Raw genomic sequence first — 21,096 nt, forward strand, 5'->3', positions numbered from 1 at the left:
ATTGAACTACTGTGGGATCATTTTGACAGAGAACAGCACAGAAGGTAGCCAACATCAAAAGAAGCACGAAGAACTGAAGATTACTTAAAGAAATTACAAGAAAACTTGTCTAATTGAGCTCAGACTGTGTTAAAGAATAAAGGTGGTCCTATTAAGGTCAAGGTCAAAGGTCAAATTTATTTATATAGCACATATCAAACAGCCGATGCTGCACGAAGTGCTTAACAATATAGAAATGGCATTAAAAGCAACAATGTAATACAATAATAACAATATAGAACAATAATAGGCCAATAAAAGAATTAAAACAATAACTAAAACTATTTAAAATAAGACCAAACCAGATGAATATTGACGTTCAAACTCATTAGAATTGTGCAAACTGTTGTTGCCTTGCATGTTGTTTCCATCTATGATTGCACATATTTCAATAAATCGCTGGAACTATTTCCAATTTTCCCAGCAAAATATAAAGAAATGAGGAAAGAATCAGGACTGATACACAATATCGTGTGTTGTTGTTCATCTGAGCTCATATTTACCCAATTTTATGACCTATTAATGACCTGATGATTTTTTATTATGTCCAGATATATGAAACCTTAGAACTGAAAGAGATTGAAGGATTGTATGAATGCTAATCTCATGGTGAAAAACTAATTAAAGTGCCTCACCACCCAGAAGTTATTAACCACACACATAATTATAAATAATTATAGAACTGGGACCTTCATAAGACAGATCCTCAATATGATTAATGCAGTCAGCACTGAGAATAGTAAATATGTATTCTGGATTTTCCATCTCTCTAGATAACATGTGCAGAGTTCTGTGTTAGGCAGGTAATAGATAAGCTGTGTTTTTCACGTGCAGGTGTGCAGAATATTAAAAAAATGTCTCTATGGAAAGCAGGATGAGGGTGGCAGGAAGGCATGGAAAGACATGAACAGAGGGAAACCGTACTAATGTTGACTGAAGCTGATTAACTGATTCCACACCTCAGTTACCATCAGTGTTATTAGCTACATTATGTTTTAAGCTTTACATTTGTTCCCGGAAACAGGACATAAAACACTGGGCTCTTAAATTAATGCTTTAGTCAGTCAACATAATAAATTATGGCATATTAACTTACGGTTTGACAGCGTGAACAGCAGGATACTCGGATAGAATACTCTAATTATGGCTGAAACATTAGTGCCAAATGCAAAAAACAAGGTGTATTTTCAATCAAAAGTCAAAGGTCTTAACCTTTGGACACTAAAAAAGTAAATAATATAAGTCCCAAAAAGCAATTTTAGTTACTATTCTTAAAATGTTCTTTTTAACAGAACCCGCAGCTCTGAGTTCAGTGTTGTCATATTTGAGTTTGTAATTCAGTGAAACACAGGCCAGCCAAGACTGATGGGTAAAGTGGTTTTTAAAGCTTGTCACACCAGAATGACAGAAAAAATGATTATTTTTAGACACATAAGAAAATTACTTATATATGGAAAAATATAGTGTAATTGTTTTCCCAGGAGGAACCCTGAGAAAAGTTCAAGATTAACTTAAACGAAGAAAAATGTCCTCCCAGTTCACAACCTATTTTGATCTCAGAACACAAGCTTTACTCACTCCCATTGTTTCCTCCTGGCCTGTGGTGTGTTGTGCAGCTTGTGCGCCTGGTGTGCCAAGATAACATCCCGGTGATCCACCAGTCCTCCCCTCCGCCGAATCAGTGGAACTGTGGGATCATTGTTGCTGGTAACGAGGGACATGGAGTCCCGGCTGGAGAGACGCCCGTAGCTGTCACCTCCACCACTGAAGGGCACTTCGCTGTAATGCTCCACCTGAACGTCATACACAGTATGATAGTATGTGGGGTTGGGGCCCACGCTGCTCCCGCTGATTGGTGGCGGGTGGCAGCGTAGTGGCCGGTGAAGGCCCTGAGAGGAAGAGGAACAGGATGAAGTCTGAGGCCACAACCCCGAACCGCCATGGTCCTGATAGAGGGGGGACAGCATGGAGCTGGAGGAAAAGGGTCGAAAGAAAAGGAAAAGAGAGACAGAAGAGAGACATTCAATAATCAAAAGAACCTCCACTATAAAGCTGCAACAGTCAACCCAGAAAATTGAATGCAATATATTTATTCCATCATTTTTCATTGTTCAAAGAAAAATTCAAATCTTTCCAAAAATGCCAAATTAGAGGAGAAACTCCATTGATCAGAAAATCTTGTATGGGCAAGCCTGACCCTGGTGCTGTCACAAACTACAGACAACAAATGCAGTGGAGGGGAGTGGAGGAGAAATGCACAGTGCATCTGAGGAGATCTCGTCCCACAGCAGCTGGAGTCCACAGCAGCATAACTAAGGCATGGCTCAGGGCCACTTGATCCAGCCTTACCTGTAACCTGCATCAAAAAGGGAAGCCAAATTTAAAACCAGAAATGTGTCTGTGTCCCAAACCCAACTGCTGGTTCCAATTGAGGACCCCAATACCTTGAAGGCTTTATCCTCCCATTCACTCTAGTAAATACAAGTAGACCTTCAGTCTGAACTCTACTGGGACAGGATGTTGCTATGAGATTAAAGAGATGAGGGAGAAGATATGAAAGGTCCTTAGAGTTCAAGATTTTACATATAAATAGAAGAATTTATGTGTGTTGTGGAGCCAACAAAGAGAAGCTAATGTGGGAGAAATATGGTCTTTATTACTCTGTTTTTAGGGTAACCTGATAATAAGGCAGTCCATCTTAAAAGTAACAAGCAATGAACTTTGTGGAGGTTAAAAAAATCTATTATATATATTATATATCTATAAGGTACATAAGCAATAGCAGAACAATAAACAATAAATGAAACAATATCAAAACAAATGATTTTTTGATTATTTAAGGAAACAAACATAATTACCACTAATTATCACGCACTACATTCCTGACCTGCACTGAGTTCAGTAAGAGTACGATATTAAGAGATTGCTCAAAACAAAGAGTCTCAAGAGAATTATGATGTCTGTGAATGTAGGCATCTGGCACTATGAGAATATACTGTGAACACTTAAAAAGGAGTAGTAAAAGCTGATTAACAGCATTGCTAAGTAACTGTTTCACTTTCAACAAATACGTGTGATTTGCAGCTATTACGTGATTTGAATATCACAGGAAACTGTTTGGGGTTTTTGTTTTGCTACTTTTCAAAACCAATAATTAGACAAGCAAAAGCACTTCATGCAGAGACTGGCCAGCTGTGTGGAGGCGTGAAAGTAGGCAGTATACTACTTGTCATTATCACTGTCACTTACCATGAACAAAACTGATTGCAAAATCATGAACCCTTCAAGGACAAAAAAACGTCCAAAATTGAGAGCTGTTTGTACCTGCTATGCAATTCACTGTGCAGAGAGAACAAAGACGCACACACAATCGACTACTGGGATATGATCACTTTCTTTTTTTAAATCTTGCTTTTCATGTAGCCATTCAAAATGGGTAGAAACTTGTATTTCTTGGTCAGACAACATGTCACATGCCCAGGCATTTTTCAAACAAAGGCTAAATTTGATAGAATTAATAGAAAACAGAAGAACTAGCAGTTGTGGCCTTTTTAAATATTGCTTGTGGTACAGCCTTCTTATCTTCAGAGCCATAAAAAGAATTAATTAAGAAAGCAACATCAAAATCAAACATTGAATATTTCTTGATATCTTTTTCTAAGTCAAGTTAGTTCTTCTTTAGCTGACTCTACGAGCTGTAACAAAGCTCTACAATCATTCTTTAAATCATGATAAACAATCTGCTGCTCTGCTGCAGGCTCCACCGAATACATTTGCAGCTGCTTTTTTTGTAACTGTGCTCATCAGCTTACATTAGTCCTGAACCCAGAGGTGTAAGGGAACAGTTAAGAGGGTACAGCTCTAACAGCAAAAATGAGCAAAACAATTTCAGAGGTTTGAGAAAAGAACACTTGGGTTGGAGAGTACTTTGCACAACAACTATGAAGCATGAGGGCAACAACAGAGTAGAACGCAGTCAGTAATTTAGAAACAGAACGTTTTTATTTAATGACAAATACAAAAGTTGTATTGTTTAGTCTGCGGACAGCAGTTACGACACCTACATTAAGGCCCAATAGCAATTAGCAGGTTGTAAAGATGAGCTGGGCACCTAATGATGATGTCTGTATCCCAAAGTATTCTAGAGTCAAATGTGAGGACATCTGCCTATCAGCTACGGCTTGACCCAAACTTGGTCATACGTTAAGACAATGATCCCGAACACATTAGCAAATCTACAACAGAATGGCTGAAAAAACATGCAGGTGTTGTTCAACTTGACTGAAAAACTGTGCAAGGACCTTGCACAGTTTTATAAATGAGTATAAATGAGCCAAAGCTCCTTTGCAATGAACTGAGAGTCTGACAAAGTGACACAGAAAAGGATTGTGTGAAGTTATTGCTGCTAGGTGGTTTTGGAAGATGCTGAATCATTACATGTACTTAATTTTTGACAGTACTGCAAAAAGTCCTGGGACTCCACATTTTCAGATGACTGTTTGTGATTGGACTTCATTTCTGTGTTCCAGTGTGCTTGGCAAAACTGCAACTGGCTTTGGTTTTGCAGCTCTGTTCTTCACACTCTAGTGCTTGTTTCTAATATTAAGGTTCAGCCAGGGGGAAGTAAAATAATGTTTGTTACCCTCAGCAAAGAAGAAAGGAAAAAGGAAAAAAAGTGAGGAAAAAATGAAGAATACAAATCTACAGAGTTAGAGGAGAGCATTAATAAAGCAGGTGATCAATAAAAGTGCAGAGGCCAAACCAAAAGTGAGAGGGATGAAGGGATGGGGAGCAATAAGGGTGGGTGAGCGGTTTAAGCAGAAACTCTCTTAATGCAACGCCTGCAATGGCGCTAATTTGGCATTTTCATTTTTTACTACACAGTTGCAAAAAAGAGAAAAAAATCCCCCTGTTTTTGTGTTTATGTGAGTCTATAACTGTGTGGATAATGGAAACAGCGTTTTCCCTTACCCATTACCTGCTGACAGTGCATTACGCATTATTTCTCCCTGACATGGTGTAAAGCGAAAACTAATTCACAGAGACAGCAACACACACACACAGATTTACGTTCACACGCTGCAGGTACAAAGATGAGACATACTGCAATGGTAAGGAGTTTGTTTGGTGATTGAGGACGGGTGTGTTTCTCTCTCTCTCTGTGTGTGTGTGTGTGTGTGTGTGTGTGTGTGTGCTGCAGGGCTTGAATAACACAGGTCTAGTAATATTAGGGGCAGCAGCAGAGAACACACAAAACTGAGGACCATGCACATACCACAGAGCAAGGGCAACCTAGAACTAACAAGGACACTGAGGATTCACAAAGACATGAGGTACAAGAAGCCATTATAGAGGGAGACAGAGAGGGTGATGGACAGGTAAAGAAGGGGGAAGATGAGAAACAAAGTGTGTGTGTGTGTGTGTTGGGGGGAGGGGGGCAAAAAAGGACAGAAAACAGTGTGACAGAAGCGAAAACAGGAAACCAGAAGTCACCCAAAGGCACTGTGGTGACTGTGGTGGAGAGTGCGCTTTAATGAAAGGTACAGAGGCAGCAAAACAGAGTGGGGAGTGGGAGAGATTAGTGGACATGACAGACGAGTGGAGGAATGACTAATTGCTGAGAGGGAAAGACAGAGCCATGCAGATGAAGCAAAACTCTTTCTCACTTTCACTCGCCGTGTCCCTCTCTTCCTCCCTCAGGGATTGACAAACAAAGAGTCGGAAGGTTTTGCATTTCTGGTCTTAGCGGGGAACTACTCCAACTCTCCATACTGTACATATCTAGTACAGAGGGCCAGTCTACACTGCCTAACAGTTACAAGCCGTTTACCCACATGGGAAAAATAACATTGCTAAAGGACTTCTAGAAGGAGCTGGAAGCTACAACCGCACTTAACTGATGTGATCTTTTACAGATAGCCTTTAATGTGGTAAAGATGTGGTAAAAATCAAAGAAGTGCAGGTCTTATACTCTAAAGCTACAATCCTGGCACTTAACTCCGAATCAGACTGGGGACCAGTTATCTAAGATTAGCCATTTTTCTGCAAAACGGACCTCCTTTTTCTTTAGGCAAAAGGCATCTTTGGTTGATTGTGGTAATTTGGGCAACCTTTTCTACTATTTGAGTGAATTTCAGTGAAAGCTTAGGCTGGATTGCAAGAAATCAGCTCCCACTCTCACCTGAGTATAATAACCAGGTCTAACAATAGCCTCGAATCTCACAATCAGCACAATGACAAGGGAGGACCTCCAGATCAAATGTCATTTGAGAGTATTATAACTACCTTCTTTCACTGTGCAGATTAATTATCACTTATGCATAAAAAACAAAACAAAACATGGAGATTTGAAATATGTCTGATAAATGTGACTTCTATAAAGTAAACACCATCTTTTCTATTACATGGTTTGTTGCAGTCTGAGCAAAGCCTCCTCATGTGACAGTCCACTGTCGTGTGAACACGCACAGTGACTTTTCTGAATGCCTAATAAATTAAATAATGAAGCTGTTCAGTTTCTCAGAAATGAAACGGTTCGTTTGGATGAAGGTATTCAGCTAGCTGTTATCACACAGCTAACTGAATACGTTCATCCATCCTGCTCACTGCTGATATGCTGACGTTAGAACTTTAGTTTCCAACAAAAAGCAACAGTCAAATGAGCAGCAAGACTTATCTCACTCAATTAAACGTGACTCACCCTGCAAACAACTTGTTTACGTGGTTTAATTCAAAGTCAGCTGTCATGTTTTTCAGTATTTTGTCTCCTCCTTTAGGGAGCGAAAGTATTACTGATTAGAACACAGTTTGCTTTGCCTTGCCACGTAAGCAGGCACAAAGCTCCTGCAGAAACTGAGTAAAACTTAAAGAGGCATAGATTTGGTGGATTTGAGAAGAATAGAGGAGAAAACAATGCCTCAGAGTCTTGGGAAAGCTGTTTACCTGAATCTCAGGACTGTCTCTGGCTCTGGAAAGGCAAAGTACAGCATTTGTGTGAATACTTTACATCTGGTTTAAATCTATAAACATGGTGCAGATTTTCAACCAGATTTATATCCACATTTTTAGAGACTTAGATGAAGAACAGTTTATCTAGTGTGTAAAGTGATATTTACAACATGGGGGTGTTTATTTCACAACAGGACCAATGTCTATTCATTCTACTCTTATTCACTTCAGGGTTGCAGGAGCCTATCCAGTCTTTTATAATGTAGGGGGGGAGGTGAGGTGCATCCAACCAATTCACACCTACAGCCAAACAGAAAGGCCACAGCCTGGATTTGAACCCTTCTTGCTTTGAGCTAAAAGTGCAAACTATAGAACCACCATGCTTTTATATTATCATTGTACATAAAACAGATAATCTCTGCATGGGATGCATTCAGTCTACTGACATTAGTGAGTGTCAGTAACAGTGCATGTATATATTTATATTACACACCCTCCATAGAAACTTAAAAAAAAACATGACGTCAGAGCAGCTAAATAAACCCCAAGTGATTAATTATTGCAAAATTAAATTGTCCCACCACAGGAAATTAAATAACAGCAAGAAGGTAGAGTCACATTGAATTGAAAGGCCATTCAGTTTAACAAAGGCTAGGGCAGGGCAATAATTTAATATCATCATTTATCATATGCCCATAAAAATGTATGACAAAATTCTTATTTGGTTAACAACATTTGTCAGTCATAAATAGACCAGAAAGCCCCATTGTTCAGTCCATCACTCATTCAGTGGGGATAAAAGTGATGCAACTTGCCATTTAGCAGCCTAACACAGCTTACAGAGCCTGACTGCTGCTGACCTGCTTCTGCTCCCCCATCAAAAAAACAAAAAACAAAACAAAAAACTGACCTCTGAGGTCACAGCTTCCTGACTGTTGCATCCATTAAGGCGCAGGTGAATGCTAACACGCCCGACTCTTCCTCCTCTCGCATCAGCTATATGAGGCTATTACAAATCGGAAACTGAGCATACACATTCAGTTCCTTTAACTAAGATTAATTACCCGAATGGTGACTCTGACTGTAGCCTTGCTGAGTCTGCGTTAAAACAAAACACCACAAAACAAAAAATTAGAATCATTAATACTGACATGTTGGTTATTTGGGAAAGAAACTTAAAAAACAAAAGGAACTGTGTTCTCAACTTAGCTGACTATGTGTTTCAGAGGAAGAACGGACACGTTACCCAACAACAAACACACACCGTCATCTCAGAGCATTACAAATATCATTTATCTCTCCCCAGTGTTTGCATTTCAAACCCATTAAGTTGTTTTGTTTATTCTATCAAAATTTCTCTTGCTAGAAAAGTCTGACAAAGATATCTCGAAGACAGTGAAGACGTACATCAAACCAGCATTGTAGTAACATTTGTGATGTTGGTTCAACTTTTATTTTGAAATTCTTTTTAACCATGATTCAATGTCAAGAAAAGGTACTACTACTGATATATGAATTGTGGCAATTGCATCTGTATGTGAGCCTCTGCAGAGGTAACGGTCGCCATGCATGCAATATGGTTATAATAGTGTACCAAGACAAAACAAAACAATTCACTGTGAAATAGCATTTTAGTCAACTGAAATAAAAAGAAAAAAAGTCATGAAAATGCAAACAAACAACTCTGGTGTGCAATAAAATTCTGTCTTCTCAGCTGCAGAAATCTCCCAGGTGGAAACGCAGAGAAGTAAAAGCGCCGAGCTGAATGAAGTTTGGCTATTTCTTTTTGGTCGCTGGACTGTTAAAGAGTCAGTGTACATTCACAGAGCATGCGTCTCTTATCCAGACACCTGGATAACAGAAGGGGGTGGGGGTTTGCCTAAGTGCCAAACACACCGGGCATACAAAAATGACATTAGCAATATTCTATGGTAGTTATACAAGGAAACAAATATCTTTCATCAACTGTGTTTTATTTAGAAACCAAATCCTATGATGCCCCCATTTTTTTGGATTGAATACATCACACTGACTTGCATGCCAATCAGCCCACCAGCATGGCGCTACAGAAAACAAAAGCTTAGATGGAATCATTTGGCTAGAGAAAGCTCAATTAAGTTGTAAACTGTCCCAGTGAGTCACCACACTAGTTCTGGACATGAATAAAACCCCCTGGCAACGTGCTGAGAGTCATTATTCTGGTGGTGGAGGTTTTAGTTCAGCTTATAAATTTGAATAGTTGAATTCATATAAAGACAAACAGAAAATACATTAAAGTAAATATTTTTTTTAATCAAAATACAGATATGGAATTTGGTTGCTTTTCACAACTGCTCCTCTGAAACCTGCCCATATTTACTTTGGGTTTAATTTCAGCTGTCATACGAACTACTACATAAGATCCAGAGCATAGTATCTTGTTTGCTTTCCTGAAACCCAGCACACCCATGACAACAGCATTTTATTTACGTCATACTATTATTAAGAGGACCTACCTGGAAGGGAGAACATGCAGACAAATTAAATCCCAAACAATCACTGGGCATTTTGCATTGAATTGTGAGCATTATGGAGATAATTGTGAACCTGTACTTGTATGGTAATACAGCTTACACATAAGCGTGACATTGACAAACAAATAACACATGCAATCAACCCTTTCTAGCTGTTAGTCAAATCTTATTCAGCCACTAACAGACCTCTAGGATCAGGTGTTTTCTTTGATAATTAAGTGTAGTGTCACAGTGAGATCTAAAGACCTCTTCAAGGCTTTCAAGAAAAAAAGGTTGTGGATGCATAAACATGCATTATTTGAAATTAATAATTTAAACCAGTGTCCACCAATTTCAGCAAAAGATGTCTCTAAGAATCCTTGAACACTTTAGTGCATAAGTGAGCAAAGTTGCCCTGCAACAGGGATACACTACCAGTCAAACACTTGGACACACCTTCTTATATTATGGTTTTCTTTATCATGACTATTTACATTGTAGATTCTTACAGAAGCATGAAAACTACGAATGGGAAACACCACCTGGGTCTGGGTGCAGTTCCCCCCTCCAGGGGCGGGGGCACCTAGACCCGGTTTGTAGAGTACGCTTGGGGAGTGTGATCGTGTGTACAACGTCTCTTTATGTCTGTCTCCACGTTGGTTGAGTGTGGAGTAAGTGCATATGAGAGCATGAGGGTGGGAATGGATGTTTGTATCTGTGTGTGCCTGTAGGTCTGTGTCTATATGTCAGGTTGGGTGTCAGGCGCCACCTCTCTGGGGACATCTCAGGCCCTCCAAGGTTTGGAGGCCTATCTCCCCCTACCACCACTTCCCCTGCCAGTGGCGGACCCCCTCAGACATCGGTGCGTTGGTGGTTCTTTGTGTCCGGGGATGGGCGTCCAGGTACACACCGGCTCACTCCTTGGTGGCCGCTTATCGGGGCCTGGAGCCTGGGGCTCGCTCGGGCCACTTCGGAGGTGGGGTGCCCCCAGCCTCTCGGCCTGGGGCTCGGTCACTCAGGCGCAGCTGGCTGCCGGCGGAGCTCACGGGCGCGTCACTGCAACCCCCCCTGGCTTCTGCTCCGCGGCTGCTGAGTGAGCCCTCATCTGGGACTCTCCTCAGCTCTTTCCGGGACAGTGGCGCAGCTGCCCCTCTGTTGGTCTTCCTTGGTCTCTTGTGTTCTGGGGGCCTCTGGATGTCTGGAGTTTTGATCTCCTCCACACCTGCTTCACGCCCTGGAGGACGGGGCTGTGGCCCCCCCACACCCTCTAGCAGATTATTACATGAAGGAACCTTTTAAAAAACAAGCGCGTCCATGCTCACAGGTGTACACACGGGTGATCACACCCACAAACTACACCCTTTTTGGCTCCTACCTCAAATCACACTGTGTTCTGTTGATCTTATGTGCTGCACAATAATGTTTAACATTTAGTATTTACTGTCATATTCCCATATATCATTGTGATGTTGTTTATTCTATTACTCTTGTTCTCTTCTGCTTGCTTTCTTTTTTCTTTCTCAGCAGGTGATCCAGGTGATTGATAGATGCATTTTTTTTTCTCTGCCCGTTCTGTTGGTTTTTGTCTTTTGCCCTTCTCCCCCGTCCCTCTTCTCAGCTGTTTCTCTTTCCCTCTTTCTTTCTCCCCTTCTTTCCCCCAGTCAAGTCTGTCCCGTATTCAGTAAGTGAAAATACAATAAACAATAAAAGGTGAATCAAATGGACCATTACGGCAAGGCTGGGATGGTCAGTTTGGTAAAGTAAATCCGTTGGGCATCTTTCTTTGCCTTTAGACAACAATTCTGATGGCAAAAGAGCCAAACGGGACAGGCAAGAAAAAAAACAAACAAAAAAAAACAAAAAAAAAAAACTACGAATGAGCACATATGTTCCCATATGGAAAAGATATATATAAATCTTATAAAGTTTGTATCTGTCTTGTGTGAAACTTGTATGAAAAGCATACAAGAGTGAAAACAGATATAAGAAAAATTATATAATGAAACTTGTATGTTTTGGATACTTACTAAAACAATATATGAAAGTAATGAGAAAGTGGCCACTTTCATGAGTAAATCATATAAGTTTTTACTATTTCTTTTCCATATGGGTAATTATGTAGTAAACAAAAAAGTGGGAAATAAAACACGTTTTATATTTTAGATTCTTTTAAATAGCTTTGATTACTGCTTTGCACACTTTTGGCATTCTCTCAATATGTGCTGGTCGGCACCTGAAATGGTTTTCCAACGGTCCATCTCATCCCAAACCATCTCCACTGGGTTTAGGTCAGGTGACGGTGGAGGCCAGGCCATCTGGTGCAGCAGTCCATCACTCTCCTTGTTATTCAAGTAGCCCTTACACAGCCTGGATGTGGCTGCAGGATGCTGTGGTAGCCATGCTGGTTCAGTGTGCCTTCAATTTTGAATAAATCCCCAACAGTGTCACCAGCAAAGCACCCCCACAGCATCACACCTCCTCTGCCATGCTTCACAGTGAGAACCATGCATGTAGAGACCATCCATTCACCTTTTCTGCATCGCACAAAGACACGGCAGGTGGACCAGAGATCTCAAATTTGGGCTCATCAGACCAAAGCACAGATTTCCACTGGTCTAATGTCCACTCTTTGTGTTTCATGGCCCAAACAAATCTCTTCTGTTTGTTGCGTTTCCTTAGTCATGGTTTCTTAGCAGCTGTTTGACCATAAAGGCCTGATTCACACAGTCTACTCTGAACAGTTGATGTAGAGATGAGTCTGCTACTGGAACTCTGTGTGGCATTTATCTGACCTTTAACCTCATTAAGAAGGCGAGAAATTCCACAAGTGAACAAGCGCACTTGTGACGTGAAAACAATTTCAGGTGACGACATCATGAAGCTCAGTGAGAGAAGGCCAAGGGTTTGCAGCGCTGTCAACAACGCAGAGGGTGGCTACTTTCAGGAATCTAAACTATAAGAGATATTTAGAGTTATTTATCAATATTTTGTTTGCTGCATAATTCCAAATATCTTTCTTCATATATTTGATGTCTTCAGAATGTATCTACAATGTAGAAAATTATAAAAATAAAGAAAAAACATGAATGAGAAGGTGTGTCCAAACTTTTGACTGGTGTGTATGTCAGAAAAAGTCTGCTGTCCACCCCAAAAAACCTGTTTGACAATTAACATACAAGCAAAGATCAAGCCTTTTGGAACAATGTTCTCTGGACAAACAAGGACAGTGGACATGTTTGAGCACAAAAAGAAAAAAAATGCATCCATCCATTTCTCATCCATTGAGAACATTTACTTGAAAGAGGGGTTGAAACCATTGTCAAACTAATATCAGGGTTGTTTCTACTCAAGTTGTTTCTCCTAAATACTTGTCCAATACTTCCCGCTAAAGCAAATATGAGGTCAATATGTGTGCACTTACACCATATAAATAAAAGTACTGGGCTACCTACATCACATCTACAGTAGCTGCTCAGACATAGAAACTGAAGCTCCAGTTCAACAACACTGTAACTTCACATGGTCTGCAACCTCATGGCAGAGTTGCAGTGGTCCTTAAACACATCCACTTTGCAATAATACCACTTTCTAAGAAATTTAATGAGCTGACTTGCCTCAACAGTGGCATCCTGCAGACTGCAAAGGTTTTACACACCTTTGGCAATGGGATGAAAACAACTGAATTCAAAGATTAAGCATTTCCCCAATTCTTGTATCCATATAATGTACTTTTACCACTGTAGACGACTACAGCCATGGAATCTTTTGTTCATCATCCATACGAACTGTTTTGAAGCGGATGAGACGTTTATTGGTTGAAATACGTATGACCTTTCTATCTGGTTTGGGAACAGCACCAAGCAGGACAGACAAGATCTGCAAAGGGTGGTGCACTCAGCCGAACGCATCATTCAATCAGAGCTCCCTGACCTGCTGTCCATCTACACCAAGCGGTGCAAGTCCAAAGCCAGGAAGATTATGATGGACCTCTCCCATCCCAACAATGGACTCTTCTCACTGTTGAGGTCTGGGAAGCGCTTCTGCTCCCTTAAGGCCAAAACAGAGAGAATGAGGAGGAGCTTTTTCCTCCAGGCTATTCGGGGCCTGAACCAGGTGTAGGACTGGACTCTCCCAAACACGTCACTATAAGGCTGGACTCTCACACACGTCACCACACGCACCACCACACATTTCCTATAATCCTATAATCCTATAATTTATAATCCTTATCTTTATAATCTCTTCTGCTATTTGCACATTCTTTACTGTAAATTCCTAAGTTAATTTGTAAATTTTTGTAGTAAACTGTAAATTGTAAATATTGTAAAACTTTTCTTCTGTCATTTAATGGTCAGGCATTGTACAGCTACAAGCATTTCACCCCCGTGTCATACTGTGTATGGTTGTGTGTGTGTGACAAATAAAATTTGAATTTGAATTTGAATTTGAATTTGAATTTGAATACACCAGTTCATATTTTGTACATTCTTGTTTATCTTCGTTTACTGCATAAACTGCATATTCATTATGTGGTGTGTTACCAATGTTGCCTTTTCTGCCTGGCCAGCTTCTGTTTATTGTTACTTTAATTTGACAGCAACAGACTCTAACATCACCCCAGTTTTGTCTAATGGTAATAAAGCAATAAAGCTCCATTCAGTTAAATAAAACTGACAGACAGACAGATGGAAAACACTGAGATGGACTGATAGCTAAAGAGACAGAGGGTCAAGCAGACATGACCCAGAAGCAACAGGCAGGTGTGCAGGTGTGGCATTAGATCTGGTAAACAAGAATGCAAAAATCACACATTCACACATCTGTCAGAATCCATTTCATTACTACAAAAACAACTTCCATATCTGTGAGCGCTGAGAAGCCCTGCTCTGTGTGAATGTTCAATAACACTTAAATCTGATTATGTTACTCTGATGTAAAGTTTGAGCCAACACATGCCAAAATAGTAAGGAAAAGCAGAGAAGAGGGACTATGTTTGGCTACAGTAGTACTTTGGAGTGATCCGAAAGTAGAGATTTTACATAACTCACTCAAGCGGAAGCAGATTTGACTCAGTATGTTCAATAATAGCCTGGAAAGAAAAAGTCAATGTCTATCATGAGCTCGACTCCTTTAGATAGAGGACTGAGGAATCTGTAGGTTGTAATTTTTTTCTTCAGCATCAGTAAGTGAGCTGTTTGTTCTCCGTATATTGCTGCGAAAGGCTTCCAGCCCCTTCTGGTGCTTTGTTTGTGTGAAATCTTGAAATAATAATAATAATGGATTGCATTTATATAGCACTTTTTGGGGCCCTCAAAGCGCTGTACAATTCCACACACTGGTGGAGGCAGCTACAGTTGTAGCCACTGCTGCCCTGGGGCAGACTGACAGAAGTGAGGCTGCCATATTGCGCCATCGGCCCCTCTGGCTATCACCAGTAGGCGGTAGGTGAAGTGTCTTGCCCAAGGACACAACGACCGAGACTGTCCGAGCCGGAGTTTTTCCTTCCCACTGTCGCCAAAGTGCTTGCTCATAGGGGGTCATATGATTGTTGGGTTTTTCTCTGTATGTATTATTGTGGGGTCTACCTTACAATATAAAGCACCTTGAGGCGAATGTTGTTGTGATTCGGCGCTGTATAAATAAAACTGAATTAAATTGAATTGACTTGAATTAGTGTTTACTCTGTCATGAGCAGCTTACCCATAAAACAGGCTTTATTAAGTACGATCCATGGAACTCAGAAGCAATGAAAAATGCAAGGGTGTCAGCCACAGCGGACTGTAAATAAACTGCTTTCCCTCCTCTGTGTGTCTTTTATCAACAGTGAGTGAGCAAAAGGCAAACAGTTATTATTGCAGTGAGATGAAGATGCTCCCGGGCCGGTGCAGCTCTCCTCGCTGCCCTCCTTTGAGCCTTGTCTGCCAATCACTTGTCATATCTCATGTGGGACTCTGACAGACATCTGCAGGTTGGATTTTAGCCAAAAGTGGTGGAGTGATTGTGAGGAGAGAAAAAAAAACATGGAATCTTTCACACCTATATCTTTTTATGATTTGAAAATTATCTTAGTACATTTTGATATTATTACCCTTATGCTTAAAAATTTGCTCAGTAGTCTTTAAAAGCTGGTCCTGATTTCTTTTAACTCACACTGCAGTGTCTCACACAGAATCTAAACAAAGGGAAGCATTGTTCTGTGTGAAGGATATATTCAATCTTAGTTTTTTAATACTATATGAAGCTTTATTTGGAAAATATTACTGACATAATTTGAATCTAATTTTAGATGCTGTCATTTCACCAAATTACTTATGTGTAAGGAGATATGCTTGACATATAGAAGTCAATAAATCAAAAAATACACGCAGAAACCTTCCAAAGGCTGAACTGTCACTTAATAATTTACATGAAATTTTAACACTGTAGGCTATTAATCACTCAGCCCACATTTTCAGCAATTACTATTCATTGTTCAGTTAAATGAAACATTCTCCAATTAAAACATGGAACAGAAACAAACTCGTCCAAACAGGGCAGATTTTATACTATTCTAATTAATTTATGCTAATTAATATTCTAGATTTCGGTATAATTGAAATATGTCAACTTTCATTTAAGATGTTTTTTTGTTCTGGCAAGTGATGCGTGAAGTTAATCACACGCATCATTTACTCGATGTTTAAAGTGACCTGATTTTCCCGGAATCAAAATGTTTTGTTAATGTCCACCCTGAGTTAATGCAGCTGTTCAGCGCGAGTGTAAAGCGGCTGACCTACCTGTCAGGTGCTCTGCTCTCCAGGGAATACTAAACCTGCGGACTTCTGGGACTCCAGACCCTCCCACCGGGTGTCCGGTGGTCCCGACCTGTTCACCTCTCGGGCGGAGGCGGCTGGAAACCAGTCGGCGGTGCTGGGAGCGGTGGACCGGGGGAAAAGAAGCAGTAACGTATCCACCAACGGAGGGGAGGAAAACTCCATGTTCACATCCAGAACATCCCGACTAAAGTGCCGTCCGCCGGGCAGTGAAAGTCAGTGCAACGCGCACTAAAGAGCCCAGATGCGATAATGTTGTTTGAGGACGAACAGTCACCAGGGAAACTGGAGAGCTATGGAGGATATGTTTTTCCAGTCAGTTGTGGTCTGCTCTTCTTAAAAGGACGTTTCGGTCAGTGGGCTGATGCTCCTCATCCACTACCCCCCCCCCCCCCCCCCCCTTCTCTCTCTCTGTCCTCTCTCCTACTATTCAGATCGACTTCATTTATAGGTTGTAGTGTTTTGACGCACTGAGCATGGCTATAATAGCCTGTGATCTGTAAGTACAGACACTTTATTTGTCTTGCATGATCTTCAAATCTGATTGACTTTTACTTATTTTTTTATTTTAATTTGTCTATTTAAATTAAATTACTTTTTTATTGTATTTTTTTTCTAACCAGGACTGTCGTTGTGTAATTTGATGTTATAAATTCTTTCATTTTCTTCATCCACACTCTTCAGACTATCCCCTTGATGCTCTGATCGAGGTATTTATGTAATTCCCCCATCAGCTTTTTCTCATATTTGCTTTGCTGAGAGTCGAAGCAGATAGAGTATCTGTGCACAGGGCTGTACATGGTTAAAACCTATGAGGAACTGGCTTTATTTCATTTTATGATTGTTTATGATTATAGGCTATAAAGATACAAATTTCAGATATATGAAAACTATTATTTGCCATGTTAGATTATTTCACCTCTGTCTCTATTTTTATGTTTTATGGTCCATTCCCCAGTGTGTCTCCTTAAAATAGAGACAACGGAGATCACAAAGGAGATCATTTTCAGGCAGATTTATAGGTTAAAGCTACAGGACCTATGTTGACTTAGTTTCTCTTTTTTTAGAATTCGGTGTCAAACTGTGCTGCACATGGAAAACCCGTGCCATTGCACCGGTAACACTGTGCAGCCTACCATTTGAGTTTTCTGTGCATGCTTGCCCCCCGAGTCTTGGCATTATTCCATGCACAAAGAGTGAGTGCGTGACAGGCTGGTGACGCAGAATACCAACTCAGCATCTTCTCACCCACTGTGCTGGTGTTCCCATCTAACAGCCATAAATGCAGTTTAACCTCATTTGAGGACGCAGAAAGCTGCCAGAGTAACAGAGACTCGGTGGGGTTTCAATGAGCTTTACACGCGTTAACACACATGCACTTTAATGCCTGATCACAGCTCACATGGGCTGTGGTACAGAGACTGCTGCACTATAGAATCTGCAAAGGATGCGATCTAATACAGTAAATAAATATATACCGGGCAAATAGGGACACAGTCTGACAGCCAGGGGTAAAACTCCAGGTTGGAATGTTAGAATTACCCTCACAATAAAAATTTTAGTCTTTGATGGCTTCATAGTACTTAACTTTATCACCCCATGTTATCACTGTAATCATATCATTCAACATATGAAAATAATGACCAATTTTAAATGTAGCCCCTCATTACGTGTCATTAAGAGAGTGTGCACTGTTCAAACTTCATAATCTTTCTTATTTATTGGTTTATATACAGTCGTAAACTGTTGATAAATTTTAACCATTATCCCATTTGAAAATCAAGTCTTTAACCTTGTTAACATGTCAGTATTATCTTTTATGTGCTGGAAGACGTATCAGTGACGTATGGAGTCTATGTCTTGGCTCAGCATGGCACGTTGGAACTGCAGCATGCAAATGACGGGCTCAAAAACCACATTCAGTTGGGACTTGTCAACATGCAGCAGCAGCACATAATTAACTGGCTCATACTGTAGTCAAACATAAGACACTTTACCATCTCTTGCCTGCTGCATTTTGCTGTCACTCACAGCAAGTGCAGAAAAACTGCACTTGCTGTGCAGTTTCAAAAATGATCACATTTTTTGCTTAGCTGTAACAGCTGCATCCATGCGTTGTTCAGCATATTCCAGGTAGTGCTAATATTTCAACAAAATTCACAAAAATTTTCTCTTCACTCTATTTGTTTTACCAGCAACCTCTCTGTGTTCAGGACAAATTAAGCACTGGGTTTTCTTCAGCTGATTAAGGAAATACTTACTTTGGCAGAGCGGACTGGTTCCACATCTCCCTATAATCGTTAAAATTTGCCCTTCAGTAACAGAGAAAAGAAATGCAGGCAAAGTATATTCAAGTAATAACTTCTGAGCTGTTTATAATTTTGGAAGTCATCCAATCTTTTCCCTGCAATTTACTTCACATTCTTCATTCTTGAAAGCAAACAGTTATTGGAAATGACCTGCTTTATGACACAGGTTTCTAAGGTGGAATGCAGGATTAGCCCATGTCTTCCTGTGTTTGTCAGGGGAATAGCTGCTTAACTAAGCAGAAGAAAGGGTAATGTACTGACTCACTGATATAAAAGCAGTCCAGCAGGACATGCAGAAATTTTAATATCATCAACACGTCATTTTATGGACTATGTTTTATCCTTATGATAATAATAGTGAGACAATTTTTTTTGCAGTGGTAAAAAAAAAATCAGGGTAGGCCATCTTCCACTTTTTGTGCGTCATTAAAAAATATAGTGATTATTCTGTTATTTGATCTTTAAATCATTTTAGGGAAAATGCCAAATATTTAACTATTTCATGTGTAAAGTTACTGTGAATTTAATAACACTCACCTAAACTTGTGTTATTATTTCATCAGAGATTTATTCATTTGTGATGCCACTGTGCCCTCTAGTGTTAGACACACACCTGTCCAGCAGTCTTTTTACAGTCCTCGGATCAGATGAGGCAGAGCAAAACAGTGAGATTAGATTTAATTACAGTTGCCTCCAGCCAGTCATCCAATGAACTTAAGATCTCCATTCAGTTAAGTGTGGCAGTTTTCAATATCCAAATTATGCAGCCCATTGATCGGGCGCTGACGATAACTGCTAACTCAGCCAAATTCAATATCCTCCCCATGGATCACAAACAACTGGAGCAGATGGAAAGGAAAAACTACAAAACTGGCTTCTTTAAGGGCTTCAAAAACAATTCAGTTAGCAGTTTGACTCAGGACAGAATCAGGGGAAAATCCAATGGATTCTGCTGTAAATGTGGCAGCAAGCCAAGCAGCTCAAGTGCCCACTTGGCATGGCTGTGGTGGAACCAGGCCTGGGGGGACATGAGTTATAAGCCACTAAATCAGTCTCACATCCAGCTGACTCTCCAGCTTCTTGTCTGTCATCAGCACACAAAGTGTAGGTGTCTGCATGAGTTGTGCTCAGTGCCCTTGCTGAATGAGACACTGGAGAAGCAAAGACTAAAGGGTGAGTGTGTGTTTGTGTGGCGGCGATTACTGCTCCTCAACAAAGAAGGAAAAGTGTACAATCAGAAACGGAAAACTTTGAAGTATACTCTGAGGTAATGTAAAAGATCTTTATAAGCTGTGGACTGTTTTAACTAGTGCATCTAAACTGTGGAGAGTAGAGTTAATGTAGGAGATTTGTGGATCACCAGAGGAAGAAAACTGAGTTGAACAAGAAGCACACAGATGGTGCAAACCTCGACCAAGGCAGCTCACTCTCAGGGCAGCATTTAAGTATAAGTATCTTTACTCTTTTAAAACCTTATTTAACAAGTTTATAGTGCAGTAAATGATGTTTACTTCAAATATACAATCATTATGTAGCAGTGGGTAATGGATAAAAGGTATTGATTTGTAAAGAAGTGGACATGAATAACTTGAGCTTATTATTTAATGGTACTTAAGTATATTTCTAACTAACTAGGAAATACTTTTTTAAAGATGTAACACATTTTGGGGTGAACTTGAAAGAAAGGCAGATGTGAAATGTAAAAGTGAGATCAGAAGTCAAATCTGACATGATATTTAGATGCAAACTGTAATGTGATATTTAGAATCTCCATATATCATTCCGTATATGCATAAATGTTGTCAGTACAAACAATGTCAGTAAGAAACATAGTGTTAAACAGCTCTATATAGCATTATTATCAGTTTGAGATTCAGATAAATCTACGGACATAGATGGAGAGGTCAAAGGTCAGTTGTGACATGATATTTTAAATCTTTATATGGTACTTTTATATGTTGACACACCACACAAGAATCTACATTCTGAATTATAAGGCTGTTTGTCCCTTTTTTGACCAATAAATCATCAAAATCTTAATGAATTGTTAACATGGCCTGACTCCACAGCCCTACAAAGCTTGATCAGAATTCCTTCAAAAGATTTCAAGCTATGATATTTACAGATAGAATGACATGGAAGCAAATGCTGTCAAGAACATAACCAAGGTAACAAACGAACACATATATATTCTCCTGCATATATATGCAGGAGAATACCTTTGGGTTGTCTGCCTTATTAATAGTAATGTGATAGGTCTTGAGAGGCTCGGGGGAGTTTTTTTCCAGTTTATGAAGGACTGATTAGAATTTTATGGTCCAATAGTTCAAAAATCAAGATCACTTTCACCACCTTCAGAAAATGTATTTTTGGCAATAATTTAAAAAATGAATGCAGCCTTAATACCATTACCACATTTTTTGGTAATTGTTCAACACCATACCTCATAAAGAGAATTGTGAGCATACTTCTTTGGTCACACACGTCTGTACGTGT

The sequence above is a fragment of the Astatotilapia calliptera genome, chromosome 6 (assembly GCF_964374335.1).
Source record: "Astatotilapia calliptera chromosome 6, fAstCal68.1, whole genome shotgun sequence".
NCBI lineage: Eukaryota > Metazoa > Chordata > Actinopteri > Cichliformes > Cichlidae > Astatotilapia > Astatotilapia calliptera.